The following is a 12227-nucleotide window of genomic DNA, read 5'->3' as shown; positions in this document are numbered from 1 at the left end:
GCCACACTGAAGTAACCGAATCTATCCCTATATGCCTAAACAGTAATGACTTCATGAATTTTTTCAATGACAAAATTGAAACAATTGAGAAGATTAATAACCAATCAGTCTCACCAGATATTCGTACTCCATTGCTGAACGGTAGCGAAAACATAATTGAATCACAGATGAGACGAACAACTTTGAATTCATTTACACCTATCGACATATTAGACCTCACTTCCACAATTTCCTAATCAAAATCTACAACTAGTCTATTAGATCCTATCCATACTCATCTTCTGAAAACTGCTCTCCCTTTCTTGGATAATGCTTCCCTCTCCCTTAAGCCATCCCTCAAAAAACCTACCCTTGACCCTAACAGCCTGGCTAACTATAGGCCTATATCTAATCGCCCTTTTCTGTCGAAAATACTAGAAAAAATAGTGTCCAAACAAATTAGTGCCTTCTTACATATGAATAAAATCCAAGAATTATATCAGTCTGGTTTCAGAGCTCACCACAGTACTGAATCAGCCTTAGTTAAAGTTTTTAACGACCTCCTCATTGCTGCCGATAATGGACATATATCAATTTTAGTCCTCCTGGACCTCAGTGCTGCCTTCGACACCATAGACCATGACATACTACTTCGCAGGCTTGAACATTTGATAGGCATTAAAGACTCAGCACTCGCTTGGTTTAGATCATACCTTTCTCACCGCAGACAATTTGTACCTCAAGGATTGATTATTGCAATGCTCTGTATGCTGGCTGCAATAACACCTGTCTAAAGAGCTTACAGCTTATTCAAAATGCAGCTGCTCGCACACTCACTAGAACTAAAAAATATGAACATACAGTGGGCATCGCTTTTAAATGGCCACTTCAGTCGCGCATTACGAGGCGTGAAGCTGCGTGAAGCTTTAGTACCACTTTCAGCCACTGTGCGTCGCTCTGCCACTGTACATCACTCTGCCTGCTGCCCCTTCTAAAAAAGCTCGATTTACCTTGATTTAGGCTACTTGGGTATGGCTTAAGGCTTGACTACACGGTGGTAACGAAAATCGAAATTTGCTGTCTACATTATTGTCAGTGTTGAGGTAACGCAACTACGCAAATCAAAACAGTGGTGTGATAATAACTGTTCAGAATTCATCTGTAGCCTTGGGTAGGCTTCTGCGACGTTTTTAACAGGCTACGCAATAGAGGCTTAGACAACTACAGTATGACCCACGTTTTGGTTTCGTAAATTAATTTGCCCTACTTCTTGACTGCAATGTAGTCAATTGACTGTTTGACATGTCATTTTTATTTTTCTGTACAATAAACAAATACATCTGCTTTATGCCGGAGAATTACATTCATATTTGGAACTTACATAGTCCAATGCATCGTTACACTACGTTAGTGTTTCCCAAAACCATAGTAGCAACGAACGTTCGCAACCACTATCGTAAAGTGGTGTAGTTACAACTACACCTCTCGACCTGTGGTAGAATGCTAGTAGAAGCATAGTTCCAGGGATCTTCATGTCAAAGACGTCACTGACGCCAGTTATTTGTTTGCAAATTAACAATTATGAATATATTTAGGTTTCTAACTGATATTTACACTTCTAACCACCATACATCCATATTTTAAAATGCCCAAGGCAGAAAATACATAAATTAAAAGTCAATTTGCAGCCATGTGCACATAAGTAAAAGTCACACACCTGCAGATAATAATAAGGTGGTGCACACTTTTTGACAAGTCAGCTGAGAATATGTAGCCTTTGGTTTTCATGGAGGGGGGGTCCTTGTTAGTTTACGCAAACCAAGCCAAGAAGGCTGATTCTGATTGTGATAATATGATCTGCACAAAAGATAAACTTAGGTAAACAACGATGTCAATATTGTTTTCAAAATCTTAACCCAGATTCGAACTCTTGGACAGGTGTCTGGTAACTGCTGTGCAACGGCGGCTGTCATCTGACCCCAACGCAATGCGCCACAGAGGTATGTGCAGATGCCCGTTCACGTGCTACTAAACGTCATTAACTACCTTAGTCCAGACTACTGAAGTTTGGAAACTATCATGGTCCAAACTTACAGTACTATGTAAGTACGACAGTTTTGGGAAACAGTCATAACTTACATGTTGGTTAGTTGAACGATGCAATAGCCATTGGTCAAGTATTGAGTATAAAGCAATTAAGATAGTACCCTATACAAAAAGTACTTCATACTGTAGTTAGTGGAAACGGGTAATTGCATTGTTTCAAAAATTAGTGAAATACGTCTGGCATGACCAGATATTTAAAAAATTTAAATAGCACAAAACAACGATATAAGGAACGGGCTGCGGTTGATGATGGGAGCAGTTTTCTTCTCTTGCGATCCTTCACATCACATCGAAAGCGACATTACGGCCAACCTGACAAGGCATGCAGGATGCAAAAAACGAAAATTACTGAGTATGGACATCTTGCCGTGCCAACGTTGCAATAAAGGTTGCCTAAATGCCATGTCCTGTCAGCTTACTAATTGATTTTGTGTTGTGTGTAGATTTAGACTTTTTATTCCACTTTGTTTAAACAGCAAAGTGACGAAGCTTTGTTCACCTGTTTGGTGAATGTGACGCGCGTAGGCCTGGCTAGATACACCATGACCCTTTTTGTGCATCTACAGTAGGCCTATTGATGGCTGTGGATTACTTTTTTTTCTTAACGTAATGGCGTGATTGCGCTTCGTTTCTGCGTTTGGAGAGGCATCAGACTGTAGGTGAACACTTCCTTTGATTCTTGGAGTTCTCGCTATGATTTAGGTCTGCCCTGCACTCAAAAGCCTACAGTTTGGAGTTTACTTACTTTGCCTTTGTAGAATCGAGTTTTTAATGGCTCGTTCTCCTTATACTCCTTATATATAGATGAACCGATGCATCTTGTTATTTAAAACTCCTGCTGGGTGGCTCGCATGCCATCAGCACTCTTGAGGCGTCGGAGGTTTACCAACGTTCCACAAGCACAGCTAAGCTAGCTGGCATCCGTTACACTAGGCTATATAAGCTAGTTCGTTTTTAATAGCAAACAGAAATGTCAAGATGGCAACAGGTCATTACATTCTTTAATTGACAAAATATGATTGTACAAAATATTCAGTCAATGTGGTGAAAATTAGTCTAGAGGCGGTGGATTAATTTATCAAAAGTGAGCAGCAACCAGACTATGGGCTAAGCCCCGAATGTTTTCAACTGCTAGGCAACACTCCTGTCTATTGCAAGACAACCGTGCTGCATTGGATTTCATAAGGACGAATTGTTAAATTGTTACAATGTAATTATATATATCTTATTTAGCATGTTTGTTTTCTCCATATGTGCTATTGCTGTGTTCCCCAAGTGGTAGGCCAGGTCTTTTGCCTATCACATCAATTTTTTTTTTTTTTTTGTCTGCCCTCCTCCCGGCTCGAATGTCAAACTCCGCCTATGGTTAAGAGCCTTGCAAAAGAAGCAATGTACTTACTCTGACACTGAATGTTTTCTTGTGGGATTCAACACTCTCCACATCCTTAGCTGTCATGCCGGCAAAGACACACTTTCTTTGGCCTGTGGTGCAGACCATTGAGCCAACCAGGAGTCCTGCCACTTTGTTGAGGCAGATTTTTAAGGATTGGCCTTCAGGTCCTCTATGGCCTGTGGCAGAGTGGCTTCAGACTGGCTGAAGAAGTTCAAGATCTCCTGGCCAGGGACAAGTTTAGCTGTGGAAAAAAGATAGATAGATAGATACTTTATTGATCCCAATTCAAGAAGATGGTTTACACAAGATCACAGAGTCTAAGAGTCTTATATACACTTTGCATTGAAACATACCACTTTTTTGTATTTTATACAGCAAAAAACAATGATGGTATAAACAAATATGTGCATGGATGTACAACTCAGGTAAGTCCTCCAATCTATCTGAAGAAGGTAACACCAGTAATACTCACCTATGTTGGGTGTGAGGCTCCCACTACTGGTTGATGGGCCTGCAGCCTTTAGTTGTGGGTTTGGAGCCTCTGAGTCTGGAGCCTCTGTGTCTGGGTCTGGAGCCTCTGTGTCTGAGTCTGGAGCCTCTGGGTCTTTTGCCTCTGTGTCTGGGTTTGGAGCCTCTGTGTTTAAGTCTGGAGCATCTGAGGCTGAGAGAAAATGCTGCTGTACTGGATGTTGCTGTGGCAGTCTTTGAGGCCTGTTGGTCTGTTGGTAGCAATTTCTGTAGTGCCCTAACTTCCTTCCAGACCTTAGAGAGGCTCTCCTGGACCGTTTTCATCTCATTCATTAGGTACTTTAGGATTGTTGCTGTTGGTGCTGTTGAAGGATGTGGTCGCTGAATCTCAGCGTTTTTCTGGATATGATCAGCCGCCTCTCCTCCTTTCTGTTGTGGTTGTGTGCATCCCTTAGGTGGTGTGACAAATACACAAATTCTTCTGCACATTCTGGACACTTCTTCTTCTTAGCCTTCATAGTCGTCTGATTCCTGGGATTGAACATAAGAAGACCTCCAATTAGAAAATTACCACAACTGTTGCCTCCTAGAGACCCCCAAGTAGCCTAACACCTCAAGCTATTCCAAACATTCCAGGAATTCTACCGCATAAGGCTAACACTATCCAAACAGACATAGGCTTGAGAGTCCAGGCCGGCTACAGTGAACTGTTGCCTCCTAGAGACCCCCAAGTAGCCTAACACCTCAAGCTGACAAAAGGGGGGCCTACTCCAGTCCTCTCGCTGGGGAGAAGAACCAGAGCGAAGCTGCAGGGGTTCCCAGCAGACGGAGCCAGCCGCGATGTATCGCTGCCTCCCCATCCACCAGAGCGCCCCCACGACCATACCCAAGCCAGCATAGGGCAACCTAGGAAAACAGAAACCTGTTGCCTTCCATGAATCCCCCAAGGGGAAACCAGAGCAGCCACAGAAGACTGTCTCACCACGGAAGTCTAGAGGAAGGAAGATTAGAGCGAGAACGTGGAAATTAACTGCTGCCAGAGGCAGCCGCGATAAATCGCCGCCTCTCTGCCGGACAGAAGACAACTCACCTCCGTGCCCAAACTAACCAGGATATTTGTTGGTGTTATGGATGTGACAGTTTTGCGCGGAATTGCCCTGGACCGACTCTTCTACATATTCTGAGACAGGCGATTTTTAAAAAGCGCCAATTTGAAGCACCTCTACTAGACAAAGCATATATTTTGAGCAAGCATAGGGTAGGCTAGGCCTACTCATTCAACAGTGAACTGAGACCGCAGAATATTTTCCGATTTAAGAGGGCAATATGATTCATCCACCACAATCTAGTTACATCCATTCACTGCCCAACAACATGATTTTCCTTGGTTTCCAGGATTTTGGGTCAACATAAAAAAAAATAGAAACAATACAATAAAATTAAACTTCCTGATTAATGGGTTCAAGGAACCAGCTGTGGAATATCTATCCTTGTCTCAGCTCAAAATTTATTTTAAGTTCACATTAAGATCTTAAAAGTAGCCAAGGCTACTCCGTTTTTCTCCCCAATTACTCTACCATTTCGAATGTTGCCTTTTAGACTACTTATTTTATTTCACATTAAACATTAGGCCTAGACCATTAAACATCATGATGCTCCGGACCTTCTGGAAATTTTCCATAACTGGACCTCGCTGAAGGTTAATTGAATACCCCTGCTGTAGACTGTCTTCCTGTCTGGTCGTCTGCCTGTGTGCTTGTCGTGTGTGCTGTGCCTCACAGCCTAAGTTTTAGCAAGACGTTTAGGGACAAGACGAAACTACAAGGATTGGGGTGAGCAGTGGCTGCGGCTGCAGTGTCTGCACCACATTTGGGTCCAAGTGCCTGGTGACCCAGGTTTGAGTCTGATATGCGGCCATTTCCCGATCCCACCCTATCTCTTGCTTCCACTCGCTTCCTGTCACTATCACTATCCTATCAAGAATAAAGACAAAATGACAAAAAAAAATTACACCAGAATTGGAACAACTCTTCTATCAAATTATATATTATCATACAAATGTAATCTCATAAGAACTTTAGGCCTACCTTTTGATATCTCTTTAATTTTGGGTCATTCACTATAAACATCTAATTTATTTAACTGAAATTCTAAAGCTATAAAGAGGAGATAAAAATATTAAGATTAGAGGTGCAGTCTGTTACAACCCTGTGGGTCTTGTTGCATATTCTTTGTGTTTGTTGCTTCTGTTGTGTGTCTTGCAGACAGATTGGCGCAGCTGAGTGGTGGCGTGAACCCACTGGACGTCAGGATAGCCCGTCCCTTTAAAAGTGGCTGAGTTCATTCAGAGCTCTTACTCACTGTGGGGATCACTTTCGTTGCCACCGTCGCTGCCGCACTTCGCTGCCACTAGGGCCAGCCTCGGGCCTTGCCCGTGCAACCACCGTCATTTTTCCACTCCCTGGGGGGAGAGACCAGGAGTGAGCGCCTGGCCGCAGAGTTTGTAGGCCTTGTTTTTCGTAGTGGCTTATAGACTGTTTTTCCATACTGGGTTTTTTTTTTTGTATTAATAAATACACGATATTATTACGTTTTGTGTCTGCCCGTTTTTGTTATGTCCCACAAGCTCTAAACCGGGATGTAACAAGTCTCTGAAAAATGAACATATTGACAGCAAAATAAATTGGTCATATCAAGTCCAAATAACAGAGCTCTGTAGGACTTACTTTGGTTGCTATTGGTACAGTGTTAGCTGTGTTACCTCAACAGTCAGGAGCAATATTATAAAAGTAGAGGGAGGGCACACGCACGAGACAGGAGAGTTTCAGTGTGAAGAGATGGTGGTCTTGTCATGAACCACGTATACAGGTACAGAAGAACTGTTACCTGAGAATCTTATGACATGTACAATAACTAGATGTACCGCAGAGCGGTACAAAATATGACCGCCGCCCAGTCCAGCACATTTTTTCCACAAAAATAAATCATGCTGAAAGGCCTATATGATTCTAACTGTCTCACTAAATTGCATTATCCACACTCAATTCTCACTGGTATCTGCTAGACAACAAGTACCAAAATATGATTAGTTCATAGATTTCACATGTAAAATTCATTTTATACAACCCCACCCCCATCTTGCCTGTTCATAATTCTGAGAAATTCTTGAATTGTGTGGGTGTGTGTGTCTGTGTGTGTGCGTGCTTGTGTGTTTGTCTGCGTATGTGTGTTTATGCATATGCATGCATGCGTACATATGTCTACTGTGTGAGAATGTGTCATACGTATGATTACTGTGAATGTATGTGTGTGCGTGTGTATCTGTTTATGCACAACATGTGCACATGGAATGGGTTAACATGACCCCTGGAGGCAAACATATGGAAAAAATTGGTCATCCTAGGCCCTACGGTTCTCAAGATATTCACAGAAAACTGTGTCTGCCCTACCCTCCTTTTGGGGGGTCCAGTCCAGCGGGGGGGCTACAGATCAAAACGAAAAATGACGGTTCCATGCTATCCATGTGGGGTTACATGCCCACCAAGTTTCGTGTACCCCGGTCATTCAGTGTCCCGGGAATCCTTGTTGGTGTACGGTCACTAAATGTACACATAAATTATTTTATTGTAAGGCCCCCCATGAACGAAAGTTCACAAAACTTGGCATGCATTCGGAAGGTGTCATAATGATCCTACACTTTCAATTTCGTGCAGTTTTGACCATGTCAGCCAGAGATATTGTGATGAAAACACCTAATTTTTTGCTTTTTAATTTTTAACTAGGTGGCGCTATACATGAAATAAGTGGTAATGGGATGGGTTGACATGCCCCCTTAAGACCAACATACAAAAAAAAGGTGGACCTCCTAGGCCCTACGGTTCTCGAGATATTCACAGAAAACTGTCTCCGGCCACCTACAGGCCAGTTGGTGTATAGTAACATAAATTAATTTATTGTGTGGCCCCCCATGAACGGAATTCCACGAAACTTGGCGTGCATTCAGAGGGTGTCATAATGATCCTACACTTCCAATTTCGTGCAGTTTTGACTATGTTAGGTCACAGATACCTGCGATTAAAACACCTCATTTTTACTTTTTTGTGTTTAACTAGGTGGTGCTATACATGAAATGAGTGGTTATGGAATGGGTTGACATGGCCCCTTGAGATCAACATACAAAAAAAAATGGTCCTCCTAAACCCTACGGTTCTCGAGATATTCACAGAAAACTGTGTCTGCCCTACCCTCCTTTTGGGGGGTCCAGTCCAGCGGGGGGGCCACAGATCAAAACAAAAAAATGATGGTTCCATGCTATCCATTTGGGTTACATGCCCACCAAGTTTTGTGTACCCCGGTCTTTCAGTGTCCCGGGAATCCTCGATGGAAATTTGGACATGCGAAAAAGAAAAAAAAAAAAGAAAAAGAAAGAAAAAAAAAAATCTGACTAAACCTATATGACCGCCGCTTCGCTGCCCGGCGGTCATAATTATATAGGTGCAGTAGCACTGTTATTTGAGAATCATGTCATGATTGTTTACAAGAGATACAGAAGAAAGGTAAGTAAAATTCAGACTAGGCTACATTTGATGTGTTATGGTGAGTATGTGTAGTCACATGTCTTCTTTAAGATCAGTCATAATAATTCCTTCATGCATGTTACATGTCCTACACTATGATACATTTAAACAGTGTTGTACAACTGCTGACATTTTCAGATTTTCTGTACAAAAGCTGCAGAGATGAATGGGTCTTCGTTCAGGGCCACTTTGACCTTCACAGTGTACAAGGACATGGATTCAGTCAAAAATGTGTTTTTCACTGTAGTTTTCCTTATGTACATTGCATGTATAGTAACCAATGTAACCCTCATGTTGTTAATTTACTTGGACTCATCCTTGCATAAGCCAATGTATATATTTCTTTTCAGCTTGATTGTTACTGGGTTGATTGGAAGCACAGCTGTTTGGCCAAATGTGATGGCTATGCTTTTAACAGATCTAAATACAATGTCATATGCTGGGTGTCTTGTTCAAATTTTTTTCACTGCAACCTATGCAGTTTGTATCAACTCAATACTAACAGTGATGGCTTATGACAGACTTGTGTCCATATTCCAACCTTTACAGTACCACACCGTAATGACACCACAAAAAGTAAGGCAGTTACTGTTAGCTGCTGACCTTGTGCCTGTTGTTTGTATAGTTGGTCAAGTATTCCTTACCTCTCGCATACCCCTGTGCAAACATACTCTGCATAAGATACTTTGTGATAACGTATCTGTCTCTCGCCTATCGTGTGGTGACAGTATTCAGAGTCGTGTGACCAACATGTATGGAGTATGTCTCATTATTGCTTTAGTAATTGTTCCTCTGCTACTGGTGTTGTTGTCTTATGTTAGAATTATAATGTTCATTTTGAAGGCCTCGGGAAAGGCTAGACAGAAAACATTTGAGACCTGCTCTCCACACATAATTGTTTTTGTTAATTTTTCCTTGGCCACACTGTTTAATGTTATCTACAGTATAACCGTGTCAATTCTTATTTACCCAGTGAGGTTAATATATTTTTGTCGTTTATGTTTTTCCTTGTCCCTCCACTGTTGCATCCAATCATATATGGCATAAAACATCAGGAAATAAGACACAGCCTGTCGAAATTTCAGAAAAGAGCCATTTGGATCAGTTAAGTGCCATTTATATACCCATTCATTCGATACAGCTTTTTGAAGATCTATGACATTCATTGTGTGTGAGCAAATTGTAAATTGCGATTTGTCAACTGCAGTGGGAAAGAAGCTGTAGGGTCAACCATGCAACTCAAGGAAACAAGTAATTTTGTTGATATTTTTTTAAAAAGTGAAATATTCTACATCATAACATCTAAAGGTATGGGAGATAATTTCTGAAGCATTTTTGCTATATAACTACATCTTTAAAATGACGAAACCATCTTTACACCCCAATGGCAACCAACTGATTAAATCCTCTGACATAAAAAAAAAAGCACTACTTGGGTATAGTATGTATATCTTTAGAAAACAGCTGTGTCATTGTACATTGTAATCAGGCGCGCGGGAACCTATTTTTGACCAGGGGTGCTGAATAACAAAAATAATGGATGTCCGACGATTCCCCCCCCCCCCCCCCCGGATTTTGACTGCTTAATAGCCTACGTCATTTTAGTGCGGTGTGCGGGTGATAGCGAGAAGTTTTAGAAAAGTCCTGGGCAGCCACAAATTCCAATGTTCCGCGACAGCACTCCGAGTCCACTGCGCCACCCTAACCCCACAGAAGCATACTTGACATCATTAGCCTATTTCAGTATAGCTAAGGAAAATTATTTTTCTGATCGTCAAAATCACACCAGAGATGTAAGGGATAATGCCCGACGAGGTGTCCATTATCAGAAATAAATGAACAACGTGGAGGCGTGAACTGTCCGACGCGAAGCGGAGGACGCTTCTGCGAAGTCCATTTATTTATGATAATTGACGCATCGAAGAGCATTATCCAGTTATACCATGGTCACTTAAGAAATAAATAAATATGAAATCAATTATTAATACTAAATGAGTTTTAGAGTTAAAATCGTTCGTTTTTTCAGCTGTTTTTGCAATGCTGTGGAATGTTGATAAGTCACAGCTGAGCGGACTAACTCAGGTGTTGTCAAGCAACGTCATAATAATTTTATAGGTGTAGTATATCACTTTTTAAATGACACCCTTTTCAACCTAGACAATGGTATAAGCTTTAAATATAGGCTAATAATCAGGCTGCAATGATCTCGCAAATATTTTCTGAATAGCCTAAAGTGTGTCGTCTCCACAGCAAGTGTGTCCTAATTTCTATCTTAGCGACTAGGATAGTGAAATGATTTCACTAGCTATACATTTAATAGTTTCTTTCAGCTTATACATGCTTTTTTTGAATGTGTAAATCGCATAGAATATGTAGGTCTATATCAACCGTAGGCCTAGGCTACACACTTGATCGCTATCACATAGCTGAAACCACGCTTCGGTTCTTACAGTAGCCTAACTGACTCACGTTCACGTTGATCTCTATAACTGTTAATTTTTAGTAGCCTATATTCGAACCTATCCATAACCCTTTTTTGCTATTTGACTCATCATTTCACATACAAAAATATAAATAATGTCAGACAGCGAATTAGTAATTATTTTAAAAAATATAGGCCTATATAATCATTTTTAAAAAATCTATCTCCTGCCAGCCCGCGCCCTTGATTGTAATTATAGGCTACTAGTCACAATTAGAGTGTGGCTACCCGACCCGAGCCCGACGGTACCCGACGGGTCGGGTTCGGACAAATATTTAGAAATTGTAGCAGGTTCGGTTCGGGTTTGGACACATGGGTGCGATATGCATTGGAAGCTTTACATTTAAAATAGCTTATTATGTTGGGTAGCCAACAGATCTGCTTTACATAATGCAAACGTTTGTTTTTTGAGAATAAAATAAAATGTAAAAAAGACCTAACAGCTTTCTTCCTGTGTGCAAGATTTGTTTATGTAGCCGTGACAACGCATATGCATTTTTCAGGCGGCACGTCTTGGGTGACGTTAAAAAAAAGTTGTTAGTCTATCAGGAGATTTTAAGACCAAAGAAAACAAATTAAGTCTAGGCCTATCTGAAGGCAGTCCTATTTGCGTTGCATACTGTGGTAAAGACATAGGCTACCGGTAGGCTATAAGGTCATCTCGTTCAATTGAGGAGGATTTCCTCGAGTTCCCCCTATTAACGTTGATGCTGCATATTATATGGATCAGTGACAGAGGGACTGTAGTTTGAAAGACTGTTGCAGTTGCAGTTAACCCTTTTCGTCAATGGTAAGACTAGAATTCTACTTGCTTGGGCCTCTTGTTAATGTGTGCTGTGTGTGACCTGCGTGTGTGCACGCTCATCTGATTCTGTAGACAAGAATTCCATTTGTTGTTCTTTTAATGGGCTAAAGAAAGACAGGATATCCACAAACGTGAACGTTTAATCACTAGCATGGGAATAACTGAAGCATCATTTGCGTCGGGCTCGGGTCGGGTTCGGACATAAAAATGAAAATGCCTGTAGGGTTCGGACGCAACTCTGTCGGACGCGGGCTGGGTTCGGACAGAAATTTGCGGCCCGAACCGCACTTTAGTCACAATATGTAAATAGGAAAATGTTGGAGTTCTTTTGTCACTTTTGGGAACTATAGGCTGGTTCCAACCACCTAAATGAGCTAAGCTAGGCTAATGGTAGGTGTGTCAGACTGAGTTACTGCA

At 41.4% G+C, this 12227-nt stretch overlaps 1 pseudogene; it reads left to right on the top strand.

Annotated features, from left to right (window-relative positions):
* The first annotated feature begins 8685 nt into the window (after positions 1 to 8685).
* Positions 8686 to 9632, top strand: LOC121683441 (annotated as a pseudogene).
* The last annotated feature ends 2595 nt before the right edge of the window (positions 9633 to 12227 follow it).

Source organism: Alosa sapidissima, chromosome 15, assembly GCF_018492685.1.
Source record: "Alosa sapidissima isolate fAloSap1 chromosome 15, fAloSap1.pri, whole genome shotgun sequence".
NCBI lineage: Eukaryota > Metazoa > Chordata > Actinopteri > Clupeiformes > Clupeidae > Alosa > Alosa sapidissima.
This window is presented reverse-complemented; position numbering and strand designations above follow the sequence as displayed.